At 30.6% G+C, this 14832-nt stretch overlaps 1 pseudogene; it reads left to right on the top strand.

Moving 5' to 3' along the window:
- The first annotated feature begins 12776 nt into the window (after window positions 1–12776).
- Window positions 12777–14832, top strand: part of LOC111310672 (uncharacterized) — a 43212-nt pseudogene continuing 41156 nt past the window's right edge.

The following is a 14832-nucleotide window of genomic DNA, read 5'->3' as shown; positions in this document are numbered from 1 at the left end:
TCTTCAAATGACCAAAAATACCTCATAATTATCGTTGTTACATGCACATTGACCAGAAGCATAATTACCTATTGCCCTTGAGATAATCCAATTTGTTCCATTTCTTAATCTCATTTAATTGAAGTGATATGCATGAACCCTTTCAACATGATTTCTATTGTCACATGAACTTTTTTAGCCATAAAGATAAGGAATTCATTTTAAATTGTACCATCACAAAGATTCATTATTGCATGAGTTGAAAAAGCATGAAAAAAAGAGAAAAAAAAAAGAAAGAAAAAAATTGATGGTTACATCATGCGCTTGAGATAATCATATGATTTAAAATATAAAAAGCCAAAAACCCCAAAAATGATCAAAATCAAGAACAAAATTGGAAAAACCAAAAAAATGCCAAAAATGAAAGAAAAGAAAAATCATAAGAATAAAAAAAAAGGAAAAGAAAGATTAATATTGTTTTAAACCCATTTACTCTAAATAATTGCTCTTTAGCATAAATGATCATTTTTGAAATGGCAAATGGCCATTGTTTATCATCTTTCATAGGTGTTAAATTATCTACTTATTGCCCATTTAAGCCTAATGAATTTTTTCTAAATATGCCTTAACCGAGGATCTTTTCACATTTGGGGCAAACATAAAGAAGGATCTATTCAAAAATCCTGCTGATAAAGTCATGCTTCAAGGACATAAGAAAAATATCTTATGTTGAGGAGTAATTGTCAAAAGTTTTAAATCCATTCCATCAAAAGTAAAAATTCGTAAGAAAATCAAAAGTGAAAATGAAGCAACAAAAAAATAAAAGAACGATAAGGGAAAGCAAAGAAATAAAAAAAAATGAGATGATGGGATGATATGATCAGGAAAAATGCCCTAAAGGGTTTCTTTCACTTATGAAATGATTATAGATTTGATTACTTTTAAACACATGCTTTGGGCTTATCATCTATTCTTTCGGAACCTTAAATCTTAGCCTATGTTACTTATCGTGAAAATTCCTATTTGTTTAAACATAGAAACATGAATTGAAGAGCTTGTTCCTTGAAGAATCAAAATCACGAATATGGCTTTAGCCTATTTTCTTTATTGAAATCACCTTTTTTGAGTCATCAATCATTTTGTATGAATTTTGAATTCTTAAGTGCATGATGGGATAGTTAAAAAAATAAAAAAAAAAAGAATAAAGCTTTAGGGTGAAAACTCGATAGGGCAGTTTAGAGCTAAAAAGATAACTGAAGAATAAGTTATTGCCAAAGTTGTAACAAGAAAAAGAGATAATGATGAAATGACCAATGAACATTCGAAAGTTAATGTTGCTTAAAGTCGAAGCCCTTTTGTGTCAAAAAATGAAAGCTAATCTTAACATGTATCAAAGTACCATGACAAAAAAACTCAAAAAGTGTCAAAATTGATTGTGTTTTAGAATAAACTTTTGCAAGAAAAGCTTAACTTTCAAGGAATATATGTTTTTAGAAAGTTTGAGACAAAAGAATTAACCTACCTCTTATATTGTATTGTGATTCTTGTTAAACTCTTTTTGAGATATGTCAAAAAGAGCTAAACTATCCACCATTTCATCTATAATATTGTACACCAGTTCCTGAGAGACTAAAAAGTCATGTTTTTAAAATATTTCATTTTCTTTGATTATGAAATTTTGTTATGTGGGGGTAATTCTATTGATCAATGTTCAGTCATTGATTAGGCATTTTTGTAAATAATAAAGAAATCAATTTTAGTGTAAAAAACAAGTTATGCTTGTGAGAAGTTTGCCAATGCAATGTGAGCTTTAATTTGCGAAATAAGTTGTTTTTACACTAAAACAACAATATTTTAAGAAATAGAATTTTTCTTAAGAAAGAAAAGGAAAATTCAACTTTAATGATAATAAATGGGATCATTTTCCAATTAAAGGGAAAATAAGTGATATTATGGCCAAAAGAAATGTGAAAATTCTTTATGAAATGAGAAGATATGTTCTATTAAGGTGCACTTAAAGAATAGCAAGAACATGGTGGTTTGTTTTTTGAATTTGCCATAGGATATAGAGTTGGCACTAATCACATGCATGTTGCATGATTGGGTTTGAAAATGTGAAAATGAAAAAAAAAAAACAAAGAGAAAGATAGGATAGCACTGATCATATGCATGTCCGCATGATTAGGTTTGAAAATGTGAAAGTGAAATGAGAACAAAGAGAAAGATAGGATGGAATAGAAAATAAAATCTTTTAGAAAGAAGTTAAAGAATGATTTGATAATCGAATGATTTGGGATTGAAAGGAAAATAATTTTGCAAATAAAAATAAGGATTTTTTTTAAGCTTTTGCATCCATGGTAAGGAATTTTGCATTTATGTTCACAATGGGCATAACCTTTTCATCATTGGTTGGCAAGAATATTTGCATAATCTAGTAAGCATTTGCATGAAATTTAATGGTTAGATTTATGTTTTTGTCGAGTGTATTTGCATTTGTATCTTGATAAGGTCATTTGCATTTATATCATTGAAATAGGCATTTGTGGATTTGCATTTGTATTATTACGATAAATCATTGCATTATCGATTTGCAAACTTTGTAAAAAAAAAAAAAAGAATGTTTTTTTTGGAATTTAAAATGTTCATGAGAAATTTTTGAATAATGAGATTGAAAAGAAAAAATGAAAATAACATTTAAGGGATGAAATATTAGATGATTATAAGATTTAAAAGAAAATTTCTTGAGATAAAAATAATGGGATGGGAATTTCAAAGTGCAAAGAGTTTCAAGTTATCAAATGAAAAAATGGTTTTCACCTCGATGATGAGATGATATGGCAAATGAAAAATGATAAGATTATTAAAGTTGTAGAACCTCATTTTAGAGAAGCATTCATAGATGTCGAGATGTATAAGACCTTCAAACTTATCTCTAAATCCTTCAAGTAAGATTCATAAGTCTTCTAGATGAAATATTTTAAAATTTTAAGGTTATGGAGCTTTAAATGAAAGGAGCATTCATAGGTGTTGAGATTTATAAGACCTTCGAGTATAGTCTTTAAGTCTTCAAGCAAGATTCGTACATCTTCTAAGCTAAATCTATTTTAGTATTAAGATTTATAAAGCTTTTGGACATAATCTCTAAGTCTTTTAAACAAGATTCATAAGTATTTCGAATAGAATCTATTTTAGCATTAAGATTTGCAAAAACTTCGGATATAATTCTTAAAATTTCTGGGCAAAAATAAGAATGATTTGTAAGACCTCCGTGTATAATTTTTGAGTTACCATGTTTTATTTTCAAAAGTTGTGAAACCTTTAATAAGCGGAACTTTTATATTTATTTTTAAAAGTTGTGGAGCCTTTAATTAGAGGAATTTTTAAAAATTTAAAAATCAAAATTTCAAAAAAAAAAAAGCCTGAAAACCACAAAATCATAAATATAAAAAAACAAAGTTCAAACTATAAAAAAATAAAAAATTTCAAAAAATCATCTCTAGACAAAATTATTATCTATGTCTTTACTTTATTCTTGATTTTCAACAATATACAAATAGAGACAACTATAGACCTTAAGTTTGTTTGAGTTATTTGAAACTAATCTCGTTTTATATCCATTTAAACATCTCAAATAAGTTAATTATTTAGACTTGAGTAGGCTCGGTTGCAAAATCAAATTCTGTCCAATTCAATTACGCCAAAAGTCTAAAGTCTAAATTGGTTGAATTTGAGTGCTTAAAGTCTAATTAATTAAGCTTCAAATCTAAGGTCCAAGGCCCAAACCCAAATTTAAAGCCCATTTTCCTTTAATCAGAATTAATTAATAAGTGTAATTAAAAATTAATTAATTAAAAAAAAAAGAAAGAAGAGCTGGAGCATGGTGTTCTGCACGGCACTAACACCTAGCTTTTCACCCTGGCAGCCACACTACCTCGCACCTTCTACCCTAGCAATTACCCTACCAGCACCCACCATGGCAGCTAAAATTATGCCTTAATTTTTGCCATGAGATGGAATCAATTTCTATAAACCTAATTGACTTCAACACAAAGAGTGGGAGGCGAATTTTGAAAAAGAGACTTTTTTGAATCTCCCCTTCCACAATAGCCAATCCCTAAAGCATCTAAACGACCACCACTAGCAAGCCAACCTCCACAACCACCTCTATAAACCACTATAACCTCGTTTCACCTATAAAAAACCACCATTGTCGAGACCCTATCAGAAACCCCTCTCTGTAAACACCTTCAATCCAAGCATTTCAAATAGCTAAAAAATGCCAAAAAAACAAAAAACCACATTAGAGGGTTTCGTTTTGGGCGATTTAAGCTGTTTTGTGGTCAAATCTTCGATGAGAAGGAAGGCTTTGGCTTGAGGAAGAACATATTGGAAGCTACTGGTATTTAGCATGGTGAAAAGTCTGGCACTTGAAAACTGGGTTCTGGCTTAGATCTAGATAAATTCGATGGGCATTTAGGGAAGCTAAGTAAAGAAAGAGAAAGATTGAGGAAGAAGCAATTTTTTAGGCAATTTTGGGGATTTTTCTGGCATTAGTGATTGGCAGTCAATGGCATTAGACAACGGCCCATGTGACGACCACCGGCCAGTTTTTAGGAAAGAGAAGTCAGTCGTTCGGCTGGTTTAAGAAAAGACAATTTTTTTTTTTTAAGAAAGGGGTTTGAAATGAATTTAAAAAACTTTGTGTTTTATAATTGAAAAAAAACCTACCTGACCCATATGTGGATCCGACTCAAATTGAGGGACCACTCGCCTCACCCACTTTAGGCTGTTAGTAGGGTGGGCAAAATCACCCGAACCCGTCGGGTTTCGACCCGACCCGACCCCTTAGGGTCGGTTTTTTTTTTTTGAAAATCGGGTATCGGGTCGGGTAGGGTCGGGTAGAGTCAAAAAAATTTCGGGGTCGGGTCGGGGTCGGGTTTTAAGCAAACCCGACCCTACCCGACCCGTATATATAAAAAATTTATTTTTTTAATTATTTTTTAAATTTTACATTTAATTATATATATTTTTATATATATTTAATTTTATATTTATATTTAAAATAATATTTTATTAATTTCGGATCGGGTCGGGTCGGATTTGATTTTATACACTGTCGGGTCGGGTCGGGTTCGGGTATTAAAAATAAAAAAATTTTCGAGTCGGGTACGGGTACGGGTATTGTATATTTAAAATCGGGTCGGGTTCGGGGCGAGCAAAAACCCGCCCCGACCCGACCCGTTGCCATCCCTGGCTGTTACCAATCAACCATGAACCAATCCAATCAAACAGCTTGCCGAACCGGTCGAATTGCTTTTAAATAGTTGAATTGACGATGAACTACTGAAACAACCAGCAAAACCACTCAAATCCGCTTGCGCCATTGTTAAACGGTTGACCAACTTTCATAGATCTTTTTAGGGTAATTTTTTTATTATTTTCTTTATTTTTTATATGTTTTTGTTAAATTATTTATGTGTTGTTTACGCACATTTAAACTTTAAATTTTTGAATAAATATATATATTTAAAAAAATGTGTTTAAAAAAAAAATTTTTAAATAAAAAATATAAAAATCCTCTTACCATAAGATTTTTAAAAAATTCGTACAATGATTCATATGGAGAATTTTTTTTATACTATTAGTATATGCTAATATTTATAAAAAAATTTTAATAAAAAAATTTAATTTTTTTTATTAAAATTGCAAAAAAATGTTAAAAAATAAAATAAATAATAAACAAATTTTTTTCTAGAAAAAGAACAAATGATTTATAAAAGAATAAATAGATAAAAATAAAAAAAATAAATACACAAATAAATTGTTCACACCAATATATGAATATTATATTTTATTATTTGTATAGTATATATATCACTCAATAATATAAAATCACATGCAAATTTTTAAAGATGTAATTTTAAAAAAATATAAGTAATGATTCCTATGAAATTTTTAAATTAAAAAATTCTTTCAATAATACTAAATATTTTTAAGAGTTTTTCAATAATATAAAATAATTTTCTTAAAAATATGAAAAAAAGAGAAAAATTAGAAAGAGAAGACAGATTATATATTAGAGAAAGAAACTGATGACATGTATAATAATCATCTCTACATGGATAAAAGTTAATTTTGAGAAAATCGTAACTTTTGAATATATTATGATCCAAAGTTTCAAAGTAGCAATGGTGGTGATGGGATTGTGAGGCATATCTGATAACCATCTCACCCAAGGAGATGGAGATGGATGAACGGACTGGATGGGAGGTGGGTAATTTTAATTGTGGTGGCTACATCTTGCAACTTTTTGGATTTCATCTTTTGATTATCGATTAATTTATGAGTTGACATCCATGTTGTATTCATAAAGATTGTGGAAATATTTTTTGGCCTCAGTGGCGGATACACTTTTAAAGTTAGATATTTATGGATATCTTTAAAAATTAAAAAATTTGAAAATTTGAAAGAAATTTTCAATTGGACACTTTAAAAATATTTAATGATCAACCTAAAAAATTAAAAGATATAAAAGTTTGAAAAGAAAATTTTAATTTGACAAATCCAAAATTTTCAATGGATATCCCAAAAATTAAAAAAAAAATTTATTAGATACTCTTAAATTTACTCATAGACATCATTTTCGTCAATAAATTTAGTAAATTTTGTTAATAAAATTAATAAACTTATCCATAAATTTTTATATATTATAAGTGAACATTCCTAAAAAAAAAATTATAGATCCACCACTTAGAATGCTACAGGAGAACAATACAAACTAAATGCATGCCTACCTAGCTAATTATCTATCGCAAATGTGTGGTATCCTGATCAGCCCAAAGCAAGAAAGCAAGAGACTAGATGTAATTAAAACAGACAAACAAATGTAGCTGCAAAATATATTGACCTTTCATCAATTTCTGCATTTTGCGTCCTACTCCTTGTTTTCACAACTTTTCATTAATAATACTATATGTATAAATATATATATATCATTTTTATTTTTTAATAACCAACTTTAACATCATATATAATATATCTTTTTTTTTTTTATCATTCAAAAGAGACAGAACACTACATTAAGAGAGAGGGGAGAAAGCTGTGATTCGAACCTCAACTTTAATGTCTTCTTTAAAACTGTTTTGACTATTAGGTCAAACAGTTGAATACATAGTACAAGGCATATCAATTAATTTCTTTGAGTTTTTTGCTAGCTTATAGTTAAAAGTTCTTGGATATAATCCATGGTAAATGTGAAAAAGCTGATCGATGAAACAAACATGAATTTGCTTGCCTGCCTGCTTGCATGCCACCATTTGTATATACATATACATATAAATATAAATATATATATCCATAAACTTTCAGAATCAGATATACATCTTAAATTAGTCATATTATACTCATATACACGTATAAATTTAGTTATTTATTGCACTTGCACAGAACAGGCTAATATCAGACTTTGAAACAAAGTGGGAGGGGATGATGACAGCCTTCACTAAAGGAAATTAGGGATCAAACTGTAATGCTATATATATGATAGATATCGGGTTGGAGAAGAGATAACCATTAAAAATAAATAAATTACCCATAAATTTGTGAGATGCCGCCCATTGACGTGGAATTCCACCGTAACACTCTGATAGAGATAAGAGTAGGAGGAGAATTATAAACAAATACTAACAAGAAACATAATTTCAGTCGTTACAGTTGCCAGACTATGTATAAAAGGAAGGAAATGTCTTTTTGAAACTCAAGCTATTTTATGGAAGAAATTATGTCAATTTAAAAGCTATATATAAATATATATATATATTTATGGACTTGACATCACATTCTCAAAGTAGTATTATTTTTTTTTTAACTAACAAGTGAAAAGGGATCATTAATTAAGTTATAGTGGTTGAGTTAGCTGTTGCTCCGTGAATCAAGATAAAAGTGGCAGAAGGGGCATGAAAAGTAGGTAAAAGACTGAAGCTAATTGTAATGGACATATCACTTGCAACCACAATATAAATTATCTAGCATTGGAGTGGAGGCAACCTGTAATGGTGATCGGCTAGCGCAATTAATTAATTGGGATTTAAATTTAAAACAGATGCTCAATATGCATGCTTAGACCCACACGGCCGGCCTCACCCAACCCATCAAATCATGCATGCACATTTTTTTGAATTTTTTAAACTACTCCGGACCCATCCGACCCCAGTAACTACAATGACTCATCCTATAAGTGCCCGCGGAACCGTGACAACCTCCCTAAGCAGAAGACACCGGTGCCATCTGAGCTAAACTCAGTTGGCTGCATGCACATTTTCTTGTCTGACATACATAATGACAAGTCAACCTCCAAGTGTGACCAACAACAGTTTTTAACTATTAAGATTTCACTCGTATTGATTCTCACTTGGATTTGGGTTTAGTCCAAAAAGATAGATTTTTTCTTTTTTTTTTTTTAAAAGACGGAGGTTCGATCTTCCATGTTTGTAATTTTGTCATTTTCAAATATTATCTAGACTTTGACCTTTTAAAAAAAAAAAAAAAACTATCATAAAAATTATTTAGCTTCACTTTCACTTGGCTGATTTTGCGCCTTTGTAGTTTTAAAGCTAAAGGATCACGGAGCAACTTGAAGCTGCTGCGCAGTGTATGTTAATCTTGTTTATGTTGTAGGCCGGGGTTGCAGCTGGAGATGAAGGGTTTATTATACTATTTAATTAATTTTTACTGGTGATTGGATCGGGGGTTGAAGTACGGTTGTAATCCTAGTTTGTTCTCAGTGAAGTCATTTTCTAAAAGGCTCTTTAAACAGATACAATAATAAATTAATGTAAATGGAGAAGCATTTTAATTAAATTATCTGTATTAATGTGCTAATTTATTCATGGAACTTGTACACGTACATGTGGGTCTGGTTATTAGTATTATTTATTTAATTGGTATAGATTATATAAATAAATAAATTATAATCCTGGGTATGTAGTACATCTACAAATTATTTAAATTGAAAGTTGAAAGAAATTAATAAAGCCAGCAATGACACTGATTGCACACCAACGTCTAGGAGAAGAAGCCTAGGTGCATATGTACTACATCTCCATAAGAAGGACGCTTGGCTCTGTTACTTAAAAGTAAGTGGTCCTTTTTTGTGAATTAGGGTCTGAAATAATTGAGTCGTTGCATTAGGGGGATGAGTAGTCTCTGAGGAAAAGGAAAGAAACTACCCTTAATTGGTTGCATAACAAATGATCGACCCAAGCCCCACTTCACGATCTTCCAGTTTTTTTTTTTAATTATTATATATATAATAAAATTGATTGCTTTTCGTTTTGTGATCCATATTGTTGGTGCTTCTCCTAATCTGAAGAGTAAAAACATGAATAAAAATTAAAATGGTTTTTGGTACTTGTGTTTCGATGTCCAAGTTATTGGTACGAGAAGTAAAATAAAAAGAGAAATTTAGAGAAAAGGTATAGAGAATTGATTGTCCATACATGAGATGGAAAGCAATATTTATACCTAGGGGAGAAATGTTCAAATTTGATGATCTGAGCTATTGAAATTGGGTTTAGGGTTGACGTTTCAACCCGACCTAACACGTAAATGGAACGCCTAATGAAAGAATGACAAATCAGCATATTCACATATTATCAGATGGGATATAAAGCTGGCCTAGTTGATGTGGATTTTGATAAATAAGGACGACTTGCCCCGATAGCTTGGACCTAATAATCAAAATGGCCTTGAATTGACAATGAGTCATTTTCTTGTTGAAAAAGTCTATTTTACTTTTTTGACCAAAAAATACCTCTAACATTTTATCTCCTGTCAAACAATCTAAAGGTTCATATGAGCACGAGATTGAGATACTTGATATGTTGTGGGATTAATTATCTTGCTTGAGCTTTGAAACTTTCATTTGAACTGGGACTTGTGCATAGATTTCTTAGGGATATAAAGCGTTCGAGGTGCCGATGTGGACGGATAGCATTTATGATCCAATCCACATGGTTATATGCTAAAATCTCAACGATCTAGGCTTTGTTCGTTAGAAGCTTATTTCGAACTAAAATCATCTAGGTGTTTGACCTAGTGGCCTTATGCTCATCCAAATGTATTATCAATGTGATGTTTGAGGTAACACCTAGGTGTTTTTAAAGTGAGGTAAAATTTAATAAGGAGAGAGAAGCTTTAAATGAATTTTAAACAATTACTTTGAATTTGGAAAAGGAAGCTGAAAGGTCATCCTTAGTCTTTGAAGTGTAATGTGGATCAATCTAAGCCATTTATGCATTTTGATTTTTGCCTATATAAATTCTTGTGAAAACTTCATTCTTCACTCTTGCTCTTAACCTTCTAAATTTCTACTCTATGTCTAACTTGTTTCTTATTCTACATCTGACCTACTTACACTTTCCTAGTTCTTAACTTTTTTTGTCTATTTACCCTCCTCCACCTCAAATACCTCAAGATAGGTTAGATGTTTTTTTAGATGATAAGGTTCTTTCTATTTTACAGGAAAAGACTATAATTGAGCTACCTTTTGGTTGCATAAAATGTTTGAAGCTTCCAAAAAAAAGTTGAGGATAGTATGCGAGCTCAAGGTGAAAGGTTACCTATGTGAGAAATTAGCTCTTAGCAGCTCTAAACATCGACATCCATAATTCTCTAATTGATCTTGACAACTTAATGCCTTGTATTTCTTTCCTTTCATCTAGCTCAATCCATTATTCCTATGCCTTTTTTTATGCCTATTTTTTAAACCAATTCTTTCTCCAACCTAAGCCTTTGATGATTATACCTAATGCTTGGACCACAATAAGGCCTGCCTTGGACTTCGATTTAGGATCTATGTCAAACTCTAATTATAAGTTAGACTTCAATTACGAATCAGACTCTTTTTTTGAGGTCAATGAAATCTTTAGCATCGAGCAGGTTGAAGAATCTAAATAGATGCTAAAGGTCGATTAGGGTGGTGAAGAAGAGAGTGAAGTAAAAACTAAGGTTGATATTGTAGTAAGCCTTGTTGTTTAGCAATACACCCGCTGTAAGTTGGGAACTACTCCTAATGAGATAATGAAAAACTTTAAATGTCGAGCTATTTTTTAGGAATATCTTAACCTTTACTTTAGTTACCATGTATCTACCTTAAAAATTAGGTTTGGTTTCCTTGCAAAATTAGAAGTAGATGAGTCCATTTCTAGTGATAAAGTGATCAACCTCACAGAACTAGATAGGATCATGGTGTATTAGGATGCCATCCTGGTTGACCCTAAGTTCCTTTTACATTTTATTGTCGTTAAACTTTTATTAGCATACAATTTGATCATGTGTCAAATAGCCCTAAATGCTTTTAGGTATATAATAGGTTTCATAGTTGTTTATGAACAATTAGGTTTTCTCTCTTTAGTAGGTTTATTTAAGAAATTTTTTGCTATGAAAAAGTATCATCAAGAGAAAAGCTAATATTATGTGACAGCTTGACATTTAAAAAGATTTTAGTAATTGGCCAAACTCAATAAATGCTTTAAAGGTTCTCTTTTTGTGAATAAAAAATGTCAATGGGGTATGGGAAGTGAATAATGCCCCAAGCATTTTTAAAAAGGCCAACATAGGCCCATTGATTGCTGATGAGCTCAGAGCCAAAGATACAATAAATGACATTTTTTAGCATAAGGCCTAAGTTGTAGATATCCTCGGATCGACCTCCTTTAATTTCTTAAAGAGATCGAATTTAGGGGTAATTACTTAAATCAATTTTTAGTTGTGGAGATGATAAGTTAGGTTGGTTCTTCAACTCTTAAAATGTCCTCTACGTATACCCAATCTACTTCTAAAGGCAAAGGAAAGGGTAAGGCTTCTCAAGTGTAATGCTCAACCTTCTAGCTAGAGAATCAAGGTCATTGAATAGCCACTTTAACACTCTCAAACAAGGGGCAAACTCCAGCAGTCATGCCCAAGCTCAAAGAAAAGATGGTGGTTGTAGAGAAGTCATCTAATAGGCCAAGATTAGTTAAACCTTCATTGGCCGATATGCCCATTAACTCTTCGGCTGTTGGGGTAAGTACTCATTGTCATTGAAGTTTAACAAGGATGATAGTGCCCTTGATAATCTTGAGGTGGCTAAGAGGATTGGCCATTAGACTATGATAGTTTTAGCTCGATCTTTTTGAATTTTTAGATAGGGAAATTTTCAAATGATATTGTTTATATTTTCTAAGTTTGAGCTTGATTTTTTTTATTATTGTAGATTTTGATCGGCTTTCGAAATCTACTTCTCAAAACATAACCCATACCATCCTATATATGTTCAACACTTTTGCGCATCAACTTAAGTTCAAGTAGGACATGAAAAATATACCAAGATATTATGGCTTTTAAATAGAGCAACATGAAGATTAAGACTTCCAATGCCAAGCTGAAAAGACTAATGATGAGTGAGGCTAAAAGGTGGAAAGGCTATCTCAAGAGTTTGATGACATGTTACAAAAGGTTGTTGTAGACTCTCTCTTTCAACAAGTCGAGCAGCAACTTAGCAACATGAGGACAAAGATGGAGGTTCTGATAATGGATTTTAAAGAAACCTAATAGGCTAAGCAGAATATAATGGATATTTTCATCTTGTTTGTCAATTTTCATGATAGGTCAGTTTTAAGGGAAGTCAAATTCATTTATAAAGATTTTAGCCTTTCTATGATAAGCCTAAATTAGCTAAGGACTAAAGAGGCTATGATGTTGAAGGAGAGAAAAATGAGGAAAATGAAAAATAACAGTTGTAACAAGATAAAGATAACATGAAAATTGATCAAGTGACTATTGTTGGTGCTATCGAGGAAGTACCTACTAAGGACACTTCCAATGTTGAAGCTCAAACCTATAAGGCTGAGGTGTAAACTAAGGTAGCTCAAATTGAGGAGTAGGTTTGATCTTCCCTTTAAAAAAATTTTATTATGTTATTATTTTTTTTATAACCAAGAAATTCATATTAATGAAATCTTAATCTTCAATCCATTTTTATTTTTAATTTCATTCAATCTCTAAAATGGTTCAATACTGTGCCTTATTATTTAAGTTTAACATGAACCAAGCTTATCACTTTCTAGGATAAATCAAACATTTATTTCGGTTTTCAACACTTGTATACATAAGATAGTGTTATACTCATTAAGTTAAGTCAAGATTGCTACTTTTTACGATGCCTACAAGTGCATTGATTGTAATTAAGTAATAAAGTGATGAATAGAATATCGTCCCATAAGGATTATAGAATTGAATTGTTAAGTGGATTCAAGTACAAAAGATGATAAACTAACTCCTTATATTTAAACTAAGGAAAAGATATTTGATTGAAATTGAAAATAAATCAAGAACATATAAAAAAAATATAGGCTAAGATTTCAATATCCAACTGTCACTTTGAAAATCTTGGATTAGGCTTAATAGAACTAGATCTAAAAAGAACAAAGATTGAAACTTGAAATAACAAAGTTGTAAGGTCGAATAGAGTAAAAGCATAAAAGAAACAATTAAACAAAAATTGTCGAAAATCGAAAGCTTGTATAAAATAAAGAACTATAGCCAAAACTTGTAAATAATAAAAGAATCTTGAAATCGAAACTAGTACCAAAAGAAAGCTTTGGGAGACTAGATCATGAATAAAAAAAATACTTGTATTAAATAATTTAGAAAATAATTTTAGTTGTGGCTAATCTATCACTTTAGCCAAACTATAAAAAAAAAAAAAAAACTAAAGAAGAATAATATAATAATGGAATGCAATGGGATGTGAAATACAATAATGTACCTCCCTATTTATAGATGGAGATTCGACTATGGGGTAAGGATAAAAAAGACAAGTTAAATTATATCCAAACTCCAAAAGATAAAATTCATATTCATCTTTTAGTGTTGGCCGAACATAAGACTCTTGGACTTTGTAAAGCCTTGGCCGAATATTTTCTTGGAATTCATCTTGGACGTTCATCACATTTGATCTTGCAATCTTGAAGAGTTTCGGCTAAGCTTGAATTATCAAAACCTTGTAAATTGCTTTTCATCCAAACTCTTTAAGATTAATCTTGCAAAAGTGCTTCTTGAAATATAGCTCTTTAAATGATTGATCAAAAAGTCATGGTGCAATAAAAACTCATTTGGCCAAATACATCATATAGTTCTTCTTTGAATAAAAGTCTTCAAATATCACATGCACGTAGAAGTTCTATTGGATTTAGGTAAAATGAATGCTTGTAGGAATCTAAATACCATTAGAATTCCTACTTCATGTTGAATTTAGAAAACTTACTTCAAGTAAAATTTGGTTACATCTTTAAAATGCATGGCTCAACATTACAAGATTGGATCTTGTCTTAATCTTGAGTGGACTTAGCATGAAAATGAATAAAAATCCTACTCCAAGTAGAAAAACCAAATATCAAGAAAACAAACATTAAATGCACCAAATTCAAGCAAATTTTAAAAAATTTCAACCAAATTGAACTTATAAATATTTATATATTTTAGTGCTATCACCCCCTCACATTTAAAATTTTGCTTGTCTTCAAGCAAAACTCTTAAATCAACATTACTAAAAATCAATATACATGCGCACAATGTCAAAATCACACAAATTCTTAATCATGCACTGTAGCATAATATAAAGATAATTACAAACATAGAAAACAAGAAACTCATTCAAAAGTAAGCTTTCAAGATCATACAACTTTTATGCATATAAAGTTAATCCATCTCTACTCCATTCATATAATTTAAGAAAAAAGAATGCAAAATATATCATAACATATCAACTCAAAGATAGAATATACTTCATATGTCTGCTTTTCTTTTTCTTCT

Source organism: Durio zibethinus, chromosome 1 (genome assembly GCF_047325235.1).
Source record: "Durio zibethinus cultivar Kanyao isolate XHJ-2024 chromosome 1, ASM4732523v1, whole genome shotgun sequence".
NCBI lineage: Eukaryota > Viridiplantae > Streptophyta > Magnoliopsida > Malvales > Malvaceae > Durio > Durio zibethinus.
Note: the sequence above shows the minus strand (reverse complement) of the source record. Positions and strands in the feature narration are given on the sequence as shown.